This window comes from Trachypithecus francoisi, unplaced genomic scaffold (assembly GCF_009764315.1).
Source record: "Trachypithecus francoisi isolate TF-2019V2 unplaced genomic scaffold, Tfra_2.0 Lachesis_group16, whole genome shotgun sequence".
NCBI lineage: Eukaryota > Metazoa > Chordata > Mammalia > Primates > Cercopithecidae > Trachypithecus > Trachypithecus francoisi.
The window spans coordinates 10,630,542-10,651,097 of NW_022681461.1; the positions used below are offsets into that span (position 1 = coordinate 10,630,542).

General features: G+C 40.8%; 1 long non-coding RNA gene across 1 annotated transcript in view; it reads right to left on the reverse strand.

The window, feature by feature from the left end:
• Positions 1-20,556, reverse strand: part of LOC117099303 — a 37,981-nt gene that overhangs the window by 16,727 nt on the left and 698 nt on the right. The window contains exon 2 of the long non-coding RNA XR_004443752.1: positions 20,351-20,465. This is a non-coding gene — a long non-coding RNA (uncharacterized LOC117099303). The remainder of the gene's footprint in view (positions 1-20,350; positions 20,466-20,556) is intronic.

Consider the following 20,556-nt stretch of genomic DNA (forward strand, 5'->3'; position numbering starts at 1 on the left):
TGAAGAATAAGGAATGTTTCTGTCCTAAGGATCTCATAGACTGGTGGAAGGGGCAATATAATGAATCATAGTGGGTTTTGTTATTTTTTCTTAACATGCCCAAATCCTATAATGGAGATATGATGTTATCATGTTATAATAAAGATAATGAGATAGAGATGTGCAGGTACTAGATTTGTGGGATCAGTGTGGAGTTTACAAAAGAAGAAATTCCATTAATAATCTGGGAAATCTGAGGAGGAAGGCCCCCTCCCACAGGGTGGGTGAGGAAAGCTATCAGTAGTTGTCATCTCCAGCATCCACACATAAGGAACTAATGTAACTTGTCATATTCTTCACCTTGAAAGTTCCACCAAATAGTTATGCTTCTATCAGTTTGCAAGGTGCTAGAAAATTATTGAATGCTCTATGTGTATTTACAGATATTGAATAAGACAGCATGAAAAATTTTTACTATTAGATAATGTATGGTGATTAATTCTCATTTGAAAAAATTGGTTTTGGGAGGTTAAAACTGGAATTAATAAGGCTAAGGAATTTTGCTTTGACTCACTGTTCACTCTCAATACAAACTGAAGTTCTCGGGGAAGGTGTTCCTGGCAGAACGAGAAATAGCAGCCATTTGACAAAATTCTATACCTCATAGAAACTGCTATAGAACACGTAGAAACTGGGAAAAATTTCCACCTGACATAAGACTTGAGCTCTAAATGGTTCCTCTCCTTTAAAACAAAGTGACAAAATAGAAATAAAAGTTAGGTGTCAACATGTGAAAAAGAATCCCTAGGCTGGTAATACCCAATATAGTAGCTACTAGCCACATGTTACTATTAATAAGTACTTGAAATGTAGCTAATCCCAAATGAGATGTGCTAGAAGCGTAACCCCCATGCTGGATTTCAAAGACTTAATGCAAAAGAAGAAGGAGAAAAAAAATCTCATTAATATTTTTAATAATGATTACCTGCTGAAATGATGATATTTTGGGTATATTGAGTTAAATAAAATATATTATTAAATTAATTTTACCTGTTTCTTTTTGTGGCTACTAGAAAACTTAACCTTATTCGTCGGGCGTGGTAGGTCACGCCTGTAATCCCAGCACTTTAGGAGGGAGGCTGGGGCTGGTGGATCATGAGGTCTGGAGATCGAGACCATCCTGGCTAACACAGTGAAACCCCATCTTTACTAAAAATACATAAAATTAGCTGGGCGTGGTGTTGGGCGCCTGTAGTCCCAGCTACTCGGGAGGCTGAGGCAGGAGAAAAGCTTGAACCTGGGAGGTGGAGCTTGCAGTGAGAGGAGATGGTGCCACTGCACTCCAGCCTGGGTGACAAAGTGAGACTCTGTCTCAAAAAAAAAAAAAAAAAGAAAGAAAGAAAAAGAAAAAGAAAGAAGAAGAAAAAAGAAAACTTAATCTCATTCATGTAGTTTGCACTATTATCTGTTTCTCAGTGCTACTTTAGACTGTGAGATTTGGAACATTCTCCACCCCCCCCCCCTTTTTTTTAACAGGAATTGGGAAAGTTTTCTATTAAAGGCAATTGACCTGCTTTAAAAGAAAATCACAACCACATGGGAATATAAAAGAAACTTAATTTCATTTTCTCATGTTTTGTTTTGTTTTTGTAAGAGAAAGATACCTGAAATGTCATGCTCAATTGATCTTAAAATTTAGAACAGAGAACATAAATATCTTTTTTTGATACAATGAATAAAGGCTCAAAATCCACTTCAGTTCAAGTAACGCTGATTAAAGGAAGGGAGCAGGAGGATGTGCTGGGGAGAATGAAGAGTGCTATATTTTGGATATTTGTCCCCTTCAGATCTTATGTTGAAACTGGATTCCCAGTGTTGGAGGTTTCACCTCAAGGGCCTCGTTTGAGTCTTGGGGGTGGATCCCTCATGAATAGATTAATGTCCTCCCCCTCACCATGTGATCTCTGCACATGGCTCCCCGTCCCCTTCAGCCAAAAGTGGAAGCAGCCTGAGGCCCTCATTAGGAGCAGATGCTGGTACCATGCTTCTTATACAGCCTGCAGAACTGTGACAGAAATAAACCTCTTTTTTTTTTTTTTTTTTGAGATAGAGTCTCTTTCTGTCACCCAGGCTGGAGTGCAGTGGCATCATCTCGATTCACTACAACCTCCACCTCCCAGATTCAAGTAATTCTCCTGCCTCATCCTCCCTAGTAGCTGGGACTACAAGTGCGTGCCACCACACCTGGCTAATTTTTGTATTTTTAGTATAGATGGGGTTTCACCATGTTGGCCAGGCTGGTCTTGAACTCCTGACTTTGTGATCCACCCCCCCCCCCTTGGCCTCCCAAAGTGCTAAGATTACAGGCATGAGCCACTGTGCCTGGTCTCTCTTTTCAGGTTTTCCTTTCTAGCAACACAAAAATGGATGAAGGCAAAGAGATAATGACTCATTATTGATTTCAGAGTACTAATTTTACACTCATATTCCTAAAAACCTCAAAGGAAAAAAGACATGCTTGAGACAAAGAAATATCTTCTTATACCATATATCACTTACCCATGATAATTATGGCTACTCAGATGAATTACCCCAAATTATATGCAATGACTGTACCATTCAAAGTCTACTATGGATATCCTGTGGATAGCCAACTATCTGCTATCCATAGTAGACTCTGGTACCATCATTGCACATAATTTGGGGTATAACAAGACATTCTTCTGTGTATAACAGGATATTCCCTCCTTTGAGCACAGCATGGATTTTTCTGGTTAGGAACAAAGATTTGTTGGGGAAGGAGGAGGAGTAGCCACAGGGCCCATTTGAGCTTTACCCTCAGTACAACAGGTTTGATTTGGTCATTTCTGTAGCTGCAGGGTCGGCACTGGCACACTCCAGCACAGAGCAAAAGAGAAAAGGCATCAGACTCGGACTCCTTGGTTCACGGTTTTCTCCCCAGGTTAGTGATGGGGGCCAAGGGCAATGCTGAGAGCTGCAGGCTTTCCCTTGGTGTACCCATTACCACATATTACCAGCCTATTGTCTAATGCAACTGTTACAAACTCTTGTCAAAAGTCTTGGACAATGGTTTCCACTTCTACTGCCAACCCAGAGGCCTGGAAATGAATTATAAAGCATCAGCTTAAGTTCAACACTGTCATTGGTACTATATGTAAACAATGTTTATAATTTTAGGCAATCTACAAAGCAAAATAAGCAATGAAAAAAAAAGAAAATAAAGAAACCACTGACTTAGGAGATGAAATTGACCCACATGCTTTTATTCTAGCTCAAACTTCCCTTTTCATGGGTGATAAAACGGAGACAACAAGGGGTTGAGTGATTTTCCAAACCATATCCCCAGTTGGGATTAGATTAGCTCTTAGTGTAGCTCCTCTTAGTCTCCCAGGGCTCCTTGATCACGCCGTAGTAGTTAAACTCCTAGGTAGTTAAACACACTTTGGGCCAGGCGCTGTGGCTCACACCTGTAATTCCAGCATTTTGGGAGCCCAAGGCGGGCGGATCACGAGATCAGGAGTTTGAGAACAGCACGGCTAACATGGTGAAACCTCGTCTCTACTAAAAATACAAAAATTAGCAGGGCATGGTGGCGTGCTCCCAGCTACCCAGGAGGCTGAGGCAGGAGAATCACTTGAACCTGGGAAGCAGAGGTTGCAGTGAGCTGAGGTCGCCCCACTGCACTCCAGCCTGGGTGACAGAGCGAGACCCCATCTCAAACAAACAAACCAACAAACAAAAAACCACTTCAGGGCATTCTAACTCACCATGAATTACCTGCTTTTAGTTCCTTTTCTAAGCATACTAATGACTGCCCACAGTCTGTTAAATATTTGCTGTACTGGATTCTACTTAAGAATCCTGTGAATTATTTTCTTACCAGATGAGTTGAATGCTTAAGCAGAATCAGCTGAATTTTTTCCAAACCTGTCTCTGTCAATTGTCCTTGTTATTATAATTGTCTAATTAAATTAAATATAAATCAATGAAAATTAAATTTAGAAAGAGAATTTTCTCTATAAAAACTAACCTTAATGCTTTGAACAGTTCTAGGAGAACTGTAAAGTTTTTGGGAAGATAATCTTCAAATTCCAGAGGGATTCTGCTCTCTCTTGGTTTTCTTGGTTTTGATTTAAGATCTTGCTTCGTTTAAGAAGAAATTGAGGTGGGAATTGAACAATGAGATCACTTGGACACAGGAAGGGGAACATCACACATCGGGGCCTATTGTGGGGAGGGGGGAGGGGGAGGGATAGCATTAGGAGATATACTTAATGTAAATGATGAGTTAATGGGTGCAGCACACCAACATGGCACATGTATACATATGTAACAAACCTGCACGTTGTGCACATGTACCCTAGAACTTAAAGTATAATAAAAAAGAAAAAGAAAAAGAAATTGGGCCGGGCGCGGTGGCTCAAGCCTGTAATCCCAGCACTTTGGGAGGCCCAGACGGGCGGATCAAGAGGTCAGGAGATCCAGACTATCCTAGCTAACACGGTGAAACCCCGTCTCTACTAAAAAATACAAAAAAAAACTAGCCGGGCGAGGTGGCGGGCGCCTGTAGTCGCAGCTACTTGGGAGGCTGAGGCAGGAGAAGGGCGTAAATCCGGGAGGCAGAGCATGCAGTGAGCTGAGATCTGGCCACTGCACTCCAGCCTGGGTGACAGAGCAAGACTCCGTCTCAAAAAAAAAAAAAAAAAGAAAAAGAAATTGAAGCTGGGAACTACAAAATAACGTATTTTTGTTGTGGTTCATGTATGAAAGACAGTACAAAACTTTAATCAGCTGTCTCTAAAACCAAGGAATAATCCTGGCCCTGTATCAAATGTTGGTAAACAAATTTAAATGTGTATATTTTGAAATAAAATAAATCACACAAAGTATGTATCATTTTTGTAGTGTATCTTAATAATATCTGTATTTTCTGATTGACCTGCTAGGTATCTGTCATATCGCATAAGATAACAAGAAAGCTGCTACTGTAAAAGAAAAGGAGAATGTATTACAAAGTATAAAAGGTTAAGACTGGGCATGGTGGTTCAAGCCTGTAAACCCAGATACCTAGGACGCTGAGGCATGAGAATTGTTTGAACCAGGGAGGTGGAGGTTGCCGTGAGCCGAGGTGGTGCCACTGCTCCCCAGCCTGGGTGACAGAGCGAGACCCTGTCTCAAAAAAACAAAAAACAAAAAAAGCCAACATCCCCGCAAAAGTATTGTAGAGCTTTACTAAAGTCAGCATTCTTTAATTCAGTGTTCATGGCAACTTTGTAGAACTAGGCTACTATGAATAACGAGGCTGTGTTTGTCTTTGGACACGACTAATTTGCATTGCCATCAATTATCTACAGGTTACAAAGTTGTAAAATAGTTCAAAATAAAAGACATAGATATCCCAAGCATACTCTGGGCAAAACACCCAGTTATCTTTTATGCCAATTTCAAAATCTTTCACAATGTTTTCTGACATGAATATTTTTCTTGGTCACTGGGTTGGTTCAATTGTTTTGATAAAACGAAATAAACAGAAGCGTCAGTCTAAGAAATAAGTTCTTTTAAAATATCTACTTGCCTACTAAATCCTAATCCTCTAACATGTAACAGTAATGTGATCTCACTTGTAGTCACATTTGCATATATTAATCATTTGATGATTTTTCTTGGGAAATTATGAGGCAAATGAAGTCAAAGGTAGGTGAGGAAGTATTAAGGAAGAGAAAGCAGGAGGTAGACAGATAAATGAACTCATTCAACCCTGGAACATCTCAGGGAAGCAGATAAGATTTAGCCATTTTGCAGAAGAGGAAACACAAACTCTAATAAGTTAAATAATGCTTAAGAGGTCACGAATGAATAAATGGATTCAACTCAGTTCTTCTGGATCGAAGTCATCAGGGCTCTTTCCACCCACAACTACCCTCTCTATGTTCTATCAGGAGTCACAAAAACCATTTGTCTCACCTTTTCCCTCTGGGTTGGTGGTAATGACTGGAAGGCTGATTCACAGTCTTAGTGCATTATATTAATGTCTCTATATCAAGTATCCTTATTTGTTGTGTGAAGCTCTGTTTATTTGTTTATTTTTATTTATTTATTTAGTTTTGCCTACAGTCTCAATTTTATTTTTTTTAACTTAGAAAGAGGAAAGGAAACTTTGGGAGGCCGAGACGGGCGGATCATGAGGTCAGGAGATCGAGACCATCCTGGCTAACACGGTGAAATCCCATCTCTACTAAAAAATACAAAAAACTAGCCGGGCGAGGTGGCAAGCACCTGTAGTCCCAGCTACTCCGGAGGCTGAGGCAGGAGAATGGCATAAACCCAGGAGGCGGAGCTTGCAGTGAGCTGAGATCCGGCCACTGCACTCCAGCCTGGGCGACAGAGCGAGACTCCGTCTCAAAAAAAAAAAAAGAAAAAGAAAGAGGAAAGGAAAGTAGAATTGTTGGGCTTGGCTCTGAGAAAAAAAATAAAAACAAGCTACAAGTCTGCAGAATCTAGGAAATGCTTAGAGAGTCAGAAGCTGAGCACGAGAGCTTAACAAATTCCCAATACTTATGTGTAGTTAGATATTTTTGTTTCTTTTGTTTGTTTACTGTTTCTGTGTTTCCTATCTGTACCAAGATATAATCTCTAGAGGCCAAAGTGAAGAAACAGCTTACGTAACTGTCAATTCTTTTGGCTTTTGGATGAGTAACAGGTGTTTAGTAGTTAAAAAAATTACTCAGTGGTTACAACACCCATTTCTCAGTCTCTCAGCTATCAGTCTTTAGATATCTGGCTGTGTGCTCGTCAAAACTGTCCTTCTTAAGTGTAAGTAGCACTCTCTGATTTTAGATAGTAGGTGATAGGCAAATAGATAAATGATAGATAGAAGATGCTAGATAAATAAACATTTAGATGATAGACAGATAGATAGGTATTAATGACACATACGTATATACCTACCTACCTACATAAAAATATAGTATAAATATTTCTTTTCATTTTTTTAAGTTCAGAGGTACATGTGCAGGATGTGCAGGTTTGTTACAAAGGTAGATGTGTGCCATGGTGGTTTGGTGCACAGATCATCCCATCACCTATGTATTAAGCCCAACATCCATTAGCTATTCTTTCTGATGCTGTCCCTCCTCCCACCCAAACTCCAACAGGCCTCAGTGTGTGCTGTTCCTCACCATGTGTCCATGTGTATCATTTAGCTCCCACTTATAAGTGAGAACATGTGGTATTTGGTTTTCTGTTCCTGCGTTAGTTTACTGAGGATAATGGTCTCCAGTTCCATCCATGTCTTTGCTATGGGTTACAAAGATACTAGTGCCATACAGATCCTGAATTTTCTCTAATCCTCATTTACCTGACATATGTTATATTCAAGGACCTGTTTTTGCTGCAAGTATGATCAATAGACTCTACATTTTATATATAGGTGATACACACATAGGTGGGTAGCATTAATTCATTCCGAAGAGCACAGTATGATGAGACACTGATCAAGGCAATGGCGTACTCAAAGTGACAGAAAATCAATACTTCCATCAAGGAAATCCAGGAAAGGCCTCTATATACATGTTCTTTTATATTTGTCATAAAGAAAAGCCAAAGGCATCTGTGAATACAACAACAGATGTAACGTAGCATGGTGGCTTTTTACTTAGCCAAGGTGGAGCTGGCTTTCCAGACTTCCCTTCTCTGTTTAATTCTGGGTCAGGATTGGCCATAGGGAAATGTGCGTGAGATTTCAAAGGTGGCAGTGAGGCAATAGCCATTACACCCCTAAGGTCAAGGTAGGGCACCTGGTGTCGCAGCAGCTCCCCACGTGGGTGCTGATTTGTGAGCTTCCCTGATGGCAAGGGCAGCGGCTGGGCCTCAGGTGTCCTGGCTCCTGCCCATCTCCTCCTTCTGCCTGTCTGCATCCTGGGCCAGGTGCAGGTGTGCCTTGTGGGGTGAAGACTGCCAGTTTCTTATCACAAGCCACCTACATAGCTGAGGTTGAAGGTAGAGAGACAGATGTAGGCTGGAGTAATGAACTTCAAGTCAGGAGACTGGATTCTGGTCCAGGTATTACCACAGCCTCATTGTGTATTCCTGGAACATCACTTGACTTTTCTGTATCTCTGTTTTGTCAGATTACATGAATATTAGTTGCAGCTCCAGCTCAAAGTTTGAGAATGTTAATAAAACACCTCCAGAGCATCTACAACTTATTGAGACATTATGTTCACCTGGAGTTTTAGAATTAGAAAAAAGCAGCTGGGCGCAGTGGCTCACGCCTCTAATCCCAGCACTTTGGGAGGCTAAGGAGGGCGATTCGAGACCAGCCTGGCCAACATGGTGTAAACCCCGTCTCCACTAAAAATACAAAAATTAGCTGGGCATGGTGACACATGCCTGTAATCCTGACTACTAAGGAGGCTGAGACAGAAGAATTGGTTTGAACCCAGGAGGCAGAGATTGCAGACAGTAGAGATCACACCACTGTACTCCAACCTGGATGACAGAGCGAGACTCTGTCGCAAAAAAAAAAAAAAGAAAGAAAGAAGAAAAAAGCTAGGAGAATGTTTTAGTTAAATGAAGCTATGTATCTAAGATCTCCATTAAAATATAACTTTGCATATTAATTTTTTGCAAAGTTTGAAATTAACTTTGAATCATTCAAAATAGCAATCTAAATATTCACTGATGAATGAATGAATGAAGAAAATGTGGTATATACATACAATGGAACATTACTCAGCCTTAAAAAAAAAGAAGGCAATTCTGCCATTTGTGACAACCTGAATGAACCTGGAGGACATTATGATAAGTGAAATAAGCCAGACACAGAAGACAAATATCTCATGACCTCACTTACATGATGAATCTTAAGAGTCAAACCCATAGAAGCAGAGGGAGAACTGTAGTTGCCAGGTGCTGCAGGGAAGGATTAATAGGAAAGAATTAGCCAAAGGTTACAAAGCTTCAGTTATACAAGAAGAATAAGTCCTAGACATCTACTGGATAGCATAGTGTCTACCGTTAGAAATGCTGTGTTGTACGCTTCAACTATTTGCTGAGGGCAGATCTTATGTTAAGTGCTCCTATGACAAAAGAATACAAATACAAATAATAATAATAAAGAGGGCAGGAGGAAACTTTTGTAGGTAATGAATGGGTTTATGGCATAGCTTGTGGTGATGGTTTTCACAAGTGTAACTTCTCTCCAAACTCATCAAGTTGTACAGATTAAATATGTACAGCTCTTTGTATGTCAGTCATTTCTCTATAGTTTAAAAAATTTTAAAAAATCAACTTTGTTGACTTGATGTTGAAGTACACTTTGTTATAACATTTTTAAAAATTATTAATATGGGACAAGTGCAGAGTGTCATGTTCCATATGACTAACTCCAAAAATCTAAATTCCCAGAGCATATGTGCCTGTGAAACAGCCTGAAATATCAATTGCTATAAGACCTGTGCTGTCCTAAATGTCTGTAGGTGTCTGAATTACAGGAATCCTGCAATCGTGACACAGCATACGTTTATGCTCTGTTCAGTGAAGGGTGGCAGGAGAGTGTCTGTGGGTCATCTGATAGCCGTCCTTTCTTTGCCCTGCACATTTTTGATAATTTCCCAGGACATCTCATCTGAGCCATTAGGGTACAAACATTTCCCAGGAGCTCTTTCATTCTTATACATCAAATAGCAGAGATGAAATGCAAAGTTGGAGTAAAAAGCAGACTGGCATGATTGTAGGATAGAACAGAGGCCCTCTGACAACTCTTTTCAATAAGAAGACAATGGGGTGAACTCTGGCAAGGCTGCCCCACCCACCCCACAGTGCATGTTGAAAACATGCTGGTGAGATAATTTTATTTGTCACCACCATCTCAGTACCATGATCCATCATCAAAGAAGTCATGACGGTGTTGATAAGAGTTTCTGCAATAACACCACCTTGCATTTCCAAGGGGCCCATTTCTGAGCTGCTATTGTGCTATTTCTCCCCCCATTTAATGACACAGATGTCTACATCCAAACGCACCTGTGTTTAGAAACATAAGGTTCATTATGAGAACAGAGCCCTGAGCCCCTGCTGACCATTCCTCAGGCAGGAACAATGGCCACATACATCTAGCCGCAGAGCCAGCCAGCCCCGGAATTAACTTCCTCGATGGCAGATGTGTTCCTGGACTTCAAAATTCGAAACCAGCAACAGCAAATTACAGGATTAAGGGATTTAATTCTTATTACATGAGGAATGCATGCACATTGATTCTTTTCTGCTAGTGATGGGTAAACAATGGTTTTCATTTAAAACACAAATATCTCCTTTAACAGAAAGGACAGGGGAGGGCAGGGAATAGAATGTGTAGGTGATTCTCAAAGGGTTGAAGGAGCTGAGGGGGCATCTCTCCGGGGTCTGGCTTCTTACAAAGCGAGAGTGAATTTCTTTCCATTTCTTAAGCATTTAGTTAAACAGCTGAGCAAACATCTTTTTGGCATCTAATCTGTATCAGGCACTGGGGCCATTCTTGGAGAATTTTTAGTACAGCGAAGAAGAAATATTGCTTCCTCATCCATTTTGCTCATCTCCCTCAGCTGCCCTTAGCTTATTCTGTAGCATCAGTCTTCGGGATGGTTGTTTGTGTTACCAGGAAATGTGAATAATTTTGGCGAGACAGTTTCCAACACAATTCCTTTGCAAGTACAGAGGACTCAGAAACTAGGCAGAGGCCGTCGTGAACGGTAGAGTATGTATTCCTGGGTACTTGGGCTCAAGGTCAGTGTTTCCTCATCAATTCAACAAATGCTTACTGAGTGCCTGCTAGATAGAAGGACTTGCCTGTATTCTAGGAAGGCAGACAGACAGTCTGCAAGTAAATAATACACAAAGTATCTGATAGTTGTAAGTGTGGTGAAGAGAATACAACTGGGTGATGTGACCAGGTGAATGGGAGACTCATTTAGCTAGGATGGTCTAGGAGGGCTTCTTTGAGGAAATAACATTTAAACTGAAAACTGATTGACGAAAAGGAGCCAGACACGCAAAGAGGGAAAGGGAAAGGGATTCCAGGTAAGGGGAATTGATTATGCAAAGGCCCAAGAGAGGAACCCACTTGGCCTCTGCATGACATAGAAAGGTCAGTGCAGCTAGGATCAGAGCTGGTGTTAGAGAGATGACAAGATCTTACAGAGCCTTGTAGGCCCTGGTGCAGAATTTAGATTTTAATTTATTTTGGTGTTTCTCAAACTGTAGTGTTTGTTAAAACACAGACCAATGGAACAGGATAGAGAATGCAGAAATAAGGCGCACACTTACAACTATCTGATCTATGACAAAGCTGATAAAAACAAGCAGTGGGGAAAGGACTTCCTATTCCGTAAACGGTACTGGGATAACTGGCTAGTCATATGCATAAGATTGAAATTCGACCCCTTCCTTACATCATATACAAAAATTAACTTAAGATAGATTAAAGATTTAAATGTAAAACCGAGAACTATAAAAACCCTGGAAGACAACCTAGGCAATATCCTTCTGGACATAGAAACAGGTAGAGATTTCATGACAAAGATGACAGAAGCAATCACAATAAAACCAAAAATTGACAAACGGGATCTGATTAAAGAGCTTCTGCACAGCAAAGGAAACTATCAACAGAGTAACAGACAACCTAGAGAATGGCAGAAAATGCCAACTATGTAGCTGACAAAGGTTCAATATCCAGCATCTATAAGGAACTTAAATTTACAAGGAAAAAAAACCTCATTACAAGGACATGAATAGATACTTTTCAAAAGAAGATATATACACAGCCAACAAGCATATGAAAGAAACTCAACATTACTGATCATTAGAGAAATGCAAATCAAGGCCAGTCAATGGCTATTATTAAAATGGCAAAAAATAACATGCTAGCTAGGTTTTGGAGAAAAAAGAATGCTTATACACTCTTGGTGAGAGTGTAAATTAGTTCAACCATTGTAGAAGACAGTGTGACAATTCCTCAAAAACCTAAAAACAGAAATACCATTTGACCCAGTAATCCATTACTGGACATATACCCAAAGGAATGTAAATTGCTCTGTCATAAAGATGACCCATGCACACGCATGTTCACTGCAGCATTATTCGCAATAGAAAAGACATGGAATCAATCTAAATGCCCATCAATGGTAGACTGAAAAAAGAAAATGTGGTACATATACACCATGGAATACTATGCAGCCATGAAAAAGAATGGGGTAGTGTTCTTTGCAAGAACATAAATGAAGCTACAGGCCATTATCCTTAGCAAACTGATGCAGGAACAGAAAACCAAAGCATGTTCTCCCTTATAAGTGATAACTAAATGACGAGAACACATTAACACAACAGAGAGGCCTATTGGAAGATGGAGGGTGGGAGGAGGGAGAGGATAAGGAAAAATAACTAGTGTATACTAGGCTTAATACCTGGGTGACAAAATACTCTGTAAAACAAACCCCCATGACACAAGTTTACCTATGTAATAAACCTGCACATACACCCCTGAACTTAAACTAAAAATTAAATAAAAAAAAACCAACACCACAGATTGCTGGACCCACCCCTAGAGATTCTTTAGTGGGTCTGAAGTGGGCCCTAAGAATTTGCATTTCTCCAAGCTGCCATATGATTCAGATGATGCCTGCTCACAAACTACTTTAGAAACCAACAAAAAAACTTTATTGAGAAATAATGTACATATCATGCAATTTACCTATTTTAAAGTGTAGAGTTTAGTTTTAGTATATTGATGGATATGTGCAATTGTTACCACAGTTAATTTTAGAATATTTTCACCCTGCAAAGAGAAACTCTTGACTCTGTAGCTAGTTCCCTGCCCTGCCGCCACCCACCCCTCCCCAGCTCTGTGCAATTACTCATGTACTTTCTATTTCTATAATAAAAATGCCTCTATATAAAATGCCTGTGCTGGGCATTTTGTATAAATGGAATTATACAATATGTGGGCTTTTGTGACTAGCTTTTTTCATTTAGCATAATGTCAAGATTCATCCATGTTGTAGCATGTGTCAGAACTTTCTTCCTTTTTATGGACAAATAACCTATAATCTTCCATGATATGGATATACCACATTTTATTTATTCATTTGTTAATTTATAGACATTTTGGTTGTTTCCATCTTCATTGACCATACTTTGGTTGATACTCATCTAGAAGCAGTTGGAGGACACTCACACGAATTTACATATTTAAAAAACCACTCAGCTTGATATGTGGAAAATGAGCTGCAGAGAGACGGGAGTGGCCACAGGGATGCTGGTTGGTAGGTTACTGCCCTGTCAAAGCAAGAGACCACTGTGGTCTAAACCAGTGTGGGTGATAATGTTAAAGAGAGATGGAGGTGCAATCAGCAGGGTTTATTGATGGATGAAATACCAGGTAGTGAGAAATCAACATAGTGCTGGGTTCTGGACTTAAAGAACTGGACAAAGCACAGTGTTATTAACTCAAATGAGATGACTATTATGATTTTTTTTTTTAAGATTTCTGGGGCACTGTTTTGTCGTCAATGTGACCAGTAAGAGGGTGTCAGTCCAAATAAACGTTTCCCAGCAATAAAGAACACTTTTTGATGAATGACTACTAATACTATTTTTCTCCTAATACACCACTTAACCAGTTGTACATGTTGCTGTATTGTGTTTGTCGTATTATTTGAAAATATTCAATTCTGCTATAGAAAACAAATGGGATAGATGCAAATCATAGATGTATAGGCAAGTAGCTTCTGAGGAATATACAGATTCATGACGTGTTAGATACAGATATGTTAGTAACCTGGGAGACATGTTATGCATGGACAAAAAGAGTCTATGTGCACTACACAAAGAAACAAAGGGAAGCAGGGTGTGCTGTTAACTTTAGGTGTCAGTTTGGCTGGATTAAGGGATACCTAGAGGGGTAGTTAAGCGTTTCCTCTGGGTGTGTCTGTGAAGTGTATTCCGAGGGGATTGTGAGCCCGTGGACTGAGTAGGGAAGACCCCCTCTCATTGTGGGCAGGTGCCATCTAATTGGCTGGGAGCATGGATATAACAAAAAGGCAGGGAAAAGGTGAATTCTTGCTTATTCTCCTGGAGCGGAGACACCCTTCTCTTGTCCTTAAACATCAGAACTCCAGGCCTTTGGGCTCCAGGCCTTGCTCCAGCATCCTCCCTCAGCCCCATCTCAGCTTCTCAGGCCTTCCCTGTCACACTAAAAATTATACATTATCTTGCTGCTTCTGAGGCTTTTGGAGTTGAACTTCTTAGCCTTTATAATCAGGTGAGCCAATTTCCCTAATAAATATCCTATCTATCTATCTATCTATCTATCATCTATCAGTCATGTATCTATCTAATCTATTCATCCATCCATCCATCTACTTATCCTATTGGTTCTGTCTCTCTGAAGAGCCCAGACTAATACATAGGGCAATGGAAACCAAATATTCATGAGATATACGAGGCTCTGAATATTCATGACACCCTAAATATACATGAGTCACAGAGACACTCAATATTCATGAAGCCTTACATCAGCTACCCATTAGTAACATCTATTCTGGCCCAACTTGTCCTCTCCCCAAAAAAGGCAGATAAAATCTAAAGCTATTTACCAGGCTCACAGGCAAGCTACAGCTTGCATCCGTGCAATAGAGTGCGTATTGTTGGCTGTTACCTCTTTCATTCACTGGGCTTTCATTGGGCTTGCTGAAGCCTCACTCTTATGTCCTTAACATATGCCTGTCAGTGGGAAGGCTCAGGCAGCAAAGAGGAAGAGAGAGACAGGGCTGATCAATACTGCACGACTGAGGATTCTGAGAGTGTAGTCCTTCTACCCTTTTGTGTGACTGGGTTAACTTCTTACCCATCTCTTTTCCTTTGCTTCTGACTAATGGTTTTAAATTGAGTCAATAAACTATGTGACTCAAGGATATTAATTTGGTTTTGTCCAAATTGGTTGAACATTAATTTGTGTCCAAATTCGATTGGACATTAACTTGTGAGTCTTTCTGTTCTGTGACCACTGGGGGTCTACTTGGAGGCCACCATCCAGATAAACTTCCTGTGTGACGTTATAAACTGTCACATATCAGAGAGCAAGAGAGGAAGAAGGCCACCTCCCTGAGATCCAGGGATGGAGATGACATGGGGTTTGTTCTCAGTGCATCAATCTTGTGAGTCAACCACACTAACTTTAAAGGTTTCCTCTTTCACTCATATTTACCCAGCAATGTCCTTGTGTTTGAGGACTACTAATCTGAAATCTGATAAACATATAATATTCACCTGTATTGATTATCCCAAAAAAACACATCAGTGAACCACTTGCACAAAGAAGGTAGCTACAATTCCAACAACGCAAATGTGGAGTGAATCTATTTCCTTAAGAATTAGCGTAACTGTGACAACTTGTAAGAAAATGCTGAACTCAGAAAAAAGCAAAACCAAAACCAAAATGAAACAAAACAACTGATAATCAAACCTAGTTGAAAGTAAATGTTCAAGGAAGACTTACTCAAGGAGGCTAAGGCAAGAGGATATCTGGAGCCCAGAAGGTTGAGGCTGCAGTGAGCCACAGTCGTACCACTGCACTCCAGCCTGAGTGACAGAGTGAAATCCTGTCCCCCCCCCAAAAAAAGAAAGAAAGAAACAGAAAGACTTGTTCCTTACTAAGAATCAAAGTGCCAAAAGAGGAGAATAACATGAAGGGTTAGGACTAATTGCTCTCCTCTCTCTATTGTCACCCTTTGAACCTCTTCTTTGGAATATATTGATAAAATTTTACAAAAATACAAGATTTGACCTTATTCCACATGTCCACAAAAACCTATAGAAAACCCAAACCAAAATATTTACTGTAACAGATAAATACTAATAAAATGGTTAGAAAATAGTTCAGCAAAGGAGAGGAAGTCAGAGAATTCAAGAAAGAAAAAAACAAAACTTTATCCTAGTGATGAGAGGCTCTTGGCACTTAAAATTTTCCATTTGAAATTTCATTCTCCCACTGTGGATTCTGAGAGCTGTCTAACACTTTTGAACAGATTCTAGGTTGGAAAGCAAGGAAAAAAAGTTTTCCATTCAAAGTTTCCACCTTTCAAATATATTTCCATTTCTTCATTTGGCACAGCCAATATTGGATCTGGGTCTTAGTTCCACATCCATCTGGGGGAGTCATTTGGCCAAAATAAGATGGTTAGCAAATTTTTCCCAGATAATTTATATTACATATTATGTGGCAATTTTGTCCACGTTTAAGAAATACATTTTCAAAGGGACTAGTAATATAAAGTCAAGTACTTATCAGTCATATTAATTTTTGCTGATGAAAACCTTCTACGTGCTTTTACATGTCATCTTGCTATGTTATCCTCAACACAACCCTGTTTAGAAGGTAAGATAGGATGATGTATCATGCCAGGAACTCTTATCTGAGAGATGCTTGAATAGTGCTTTCATCTAAGGGAAGAGCACGCCTTCCTTACTCATATCTTTCTGCATGTTCTGCCAAACTTCATGAGCTGGGTGCACAGATGCCATCTAATGCAGTACAGGAGGGGCCATCAGTGCATCCACCTTAACTCATTCAGGGGTTCTGTCGCTGCCATGTGTGAGTCCCAGCAGTAAGCGTGAATGATGCTGTCAAACAAGAGCCAATATTCAGGACGACTGACATTTCACCCTAACATCTAGAGTCTTGGTGGGTTCGCTGCAATTATGTTGAGATATAATATGCCTCCCACCTCACAAATGGACACAAGCTTCTCTGCAGCTCATGCCAGATGATGGCCAGGACTCTCCTATCAAAATAAATGGATATCAAAATCACCTTCCAGGAGGAGCATGAGACATGGGACTACTGACAAGGAAGTGCAGGATGGTCAAGGATCTTCAGACAATCATATTCTGGGAAGCTTGAGGTCATGGTTAGAGCTTAGAATGGGGACTTTGAGAATTGACTGCAAATCCTGCTCCATTACAGACAAGCTTTTGACTTTGGAAGAATCTCTGATTTCCTGATGAAAATGGAAAATCTGAGCCAGACAATTTCCAAATTCCTTTCCAATTTCATCTCAAAAAACAGAATCACTGAAAACTGAATTTGTTCTGCAATGTGCAGTTGACATAACAGGAATTGTTACTTCCTCAACAAAACATCATACTTCTACTTTTAAAATAGAATGGAATATAACCCCATTACCATGACAAAGACTGGTCATAGCCATCCTAACACAACCAGACTAGATGCAAGAACTGTTGCAGCAAGGAAGGAAGCCTAGGATCAAAAGAATTAACAGGCGTTCTGACCTACAAATTCACAGTGTGGAGGCTGCCACTGTGAGGAGGCGAATTAGCTGCTCTGGGCTTCAGTCTGAGAAGGAGAACAACAGCACCATTCTCTTGAGTGGGACATCAGGACCCCAGACAGGGGCGGTCATGCCAACGTAGCACAGAAAATCTCATTTGGATAAATGATTAATTTCATCCATGAGAGAGAAAAGAGATTCGGGGCGTTTGACTCCTGGGCATATTTGGGTGGAAGGAGACTGTATAGTGATAAATGAACAATTGCCAAACTTGTAACTAAAACATTCTTTTTAATAGCTTCATGTATTGCTGAATCAGGTAGGGGAACCAGTGCTGATGGAAGCATATTTCTCATCCAAATGTATATAGTATCCCCTCTCACTTCGCAGTTTCTGCAAAGTCCCTTGGGAACCAAGCTTGGCACTGTGACTTGGGCTGGCTGCATTTGGCTGGGGAACAATTCTGGAACCAACACGCCAGTTGTCCAACACCTAGGGTGCTGTCAGCACTCTGAAGATAGCAACACTAATCATATTTGTTTTGGCCTCTCAGCCTCAAGGGCAGATGGTTGTCATGCTGACTGAGAGAAAGGTATTGTGACAGGAGCCAAAGCTAGCCAGTAAAGGACCTTGGGAGGCTTCCACACAAAATGACTATTTCTAGAAACTTTCTAGACATTTCTAGAAAATGAGGCACCAATCCGAGCATCAAAAGTTTTCTCAAATTCATGGTGCAGCAGGACTCAGGTTTGAATGGAGGCCAATGGGAATGTTATGTAACGGGCTCCCTCTTGGGTACAGGTAGCTTCACCACCCTGAGCTTGGAAAATTTGATCCCATCCCCTCCTATCATGTGAATTCATCTGGTCAGTGTGGCTTTGGGGAACGGTCAACTTCTTTTGCATGAATTAGGGGGAAAACCTTCATGAGGGGTCCACAGAGTGTCATAGATGACCCTGAAGTTGCTGGACTTATACAGGCTTTTCCTGAGAATTCAGTATCTCCCAAGAGAAAGAGTGACCTGGGGTTCCACAGGGCCACAATTCCTGATGGGACCAGTTCTGCTTTTCCACATTCTTGATGAGTTTCTCTTTGGAGGAATTACTCCTTGTTATGAGATGCAAATCCGAAAATATTTTGTTGGGCGCCTATTTGGCACCCAGCACTATGGGGGGCACCAGGAGAAGACAGGATCCTCTAGATTCTCACCACCTACTCATGAACTTGAAATCCGATTAGGTGCTCACATGCTACTCACATCATCCTACTATAACATAGAAATGTCAGTGGACCACTTAATAACACTCATAAATGAACATATTGCCATTTCTAGTAGTACTTGTATTTTCTAGCTTAGCTCCTAACCTTACTAGAGTTTTCTAGGGCTGCCATACCTAATTCCAGAAACTGTGTGCCTTAAAATAACAGAAAGGTATTATCCCACAGTTCTGGAGGCCAGAAGTCTGAAATCAAGGTGCTGGCAGGGTGCCACTTCCTCTGGATTATGAGGAAAGACTGTGACTCCTTCAGCATATAACAGCTGCCAACATTCCTTGGCTTTTGGCTCCATCACTCCAGTCTCTGTCTCTGTGGCCACATTGCTTCCTCCTCTTCTACCTGTGTCTGTCTTGGGAAAATATATGTGATTGCATTTAGGGGTAATTCAGAATACCTTTTCTCAATCTTAATGTGATCGCATTGGCAAAAACCCTTTTTCCAAATAAGGTCCATTTAGATGTTCTAGGAATTAGGAACTGGACTTACTCTTTTGGAGACAACTATCTAGCCCACTTCATCTTATAATTTATAGTTTTCAGAGAGATCTCACATGCACCATTTTATTTATCACCTTAATATATTTACAATTCTAGAGCTTGAAAAAAGTACTCCAACTTTGAAGCCTTTCCCAACTTTGATTTTAAAATACAATTTTCACAACTCTATGGCTCACCAGCCTTTTACTTGCCCTAAAAGATGGGAGACAGCCCAATTTATGCTGACCTTTGTCATCTACTTCCTCTCCACGTTAGTAAATACTTTCAGTTCTTTTTCATCTCCCTCTTCTCATTACAGCCCTTTATAACTGAGCAGAGTGGGACTAGTGCAGAGAAGCACAGGACACACAATTTGATGCTTGTTTCCTGCTATTAGCTGCCAAGCCGACTATGAAGTGATTTTTGGCCTCTGGCCTCTAGCTCTTCTCAAGATCTGTTAATGAATATGTTAGCTTTCCATAGCTGCCACAAATGACCATACATTTAGTGGCTTAAAATAATACAAATTTATTATTTTATAGTTCTGTCGGTCAGAAGTCTGACATGGGTCTCACTGGGCTAAAATCGAGGTTTCAGCGGGGCTACTTTCCTATCTGAAGGCCAATGTGGGGAGAATCCATGACCTTTTCCAGCCTCTAGAGGCAGCCCACATTCCTCCATTGGCTTGTGGCCCCTCCCTGTAGTTTCAAAGCCAGTGATGTTGTATCTCATCTGGATAATCCAGACGAGCCCAGTCTAATCTGAAAGACTGGACGTTTACTCACATCCGTAAAGTCCCCTGTGCCATGTAAGGTGACACATTCAGAAGCTCAGGGATTAGAGTGAGGGCCTTCACGATGGGTGGGCACCAGGTCAAGCTGACAGAGAGTGGTCTTGTTTTTCCAGCACAGAGTTTAGCTAATACAGCTCAGGACGACACATCCGCTTGGGATACTTCACCTCTAGACCATTGAAAAATGGCCTCAGCCAAGGGCCAGGGTGGCGAGGACTGGCATCGGAAAGCCCACGACGAGAAAAAGGGCACAGTCACCTTGAGCACTGGCTCTGGCTCATGGTGGTGTTTGCTTAGCTTCCCTCCCTTTCCTCCCACTTCTCTGCCTTTATTTCCCTTTTCTTTCTTGCCTCCTCTTTCCTCTATCCCCTAAGCTGAAAGGTGTGGGAAATATTTCCTGTGAAGGTCTGCCTATTTCTCATCCTTGAGATACAAACTTCCCTCGGCCCAGCTTGTCCTTTACGGATTCCTGCACTTACCCACAGTCCTCTGCCCAGGCAGGGCGAGGCGGGCGAACCTCGGCTTCTCCTTGCTCGTCTCTCACCCTTTCATCATGTGGACGAACAGAGGCTTCCTTAAGGGCCATGAAACATCCTAGAACAACAGGCCATTGTGTGTTATCAATGGAGGCTTCAGAAATCTCTGGGTCAGGGTATTTTTTAAAAAAATTTTTAATAGGGAGGTG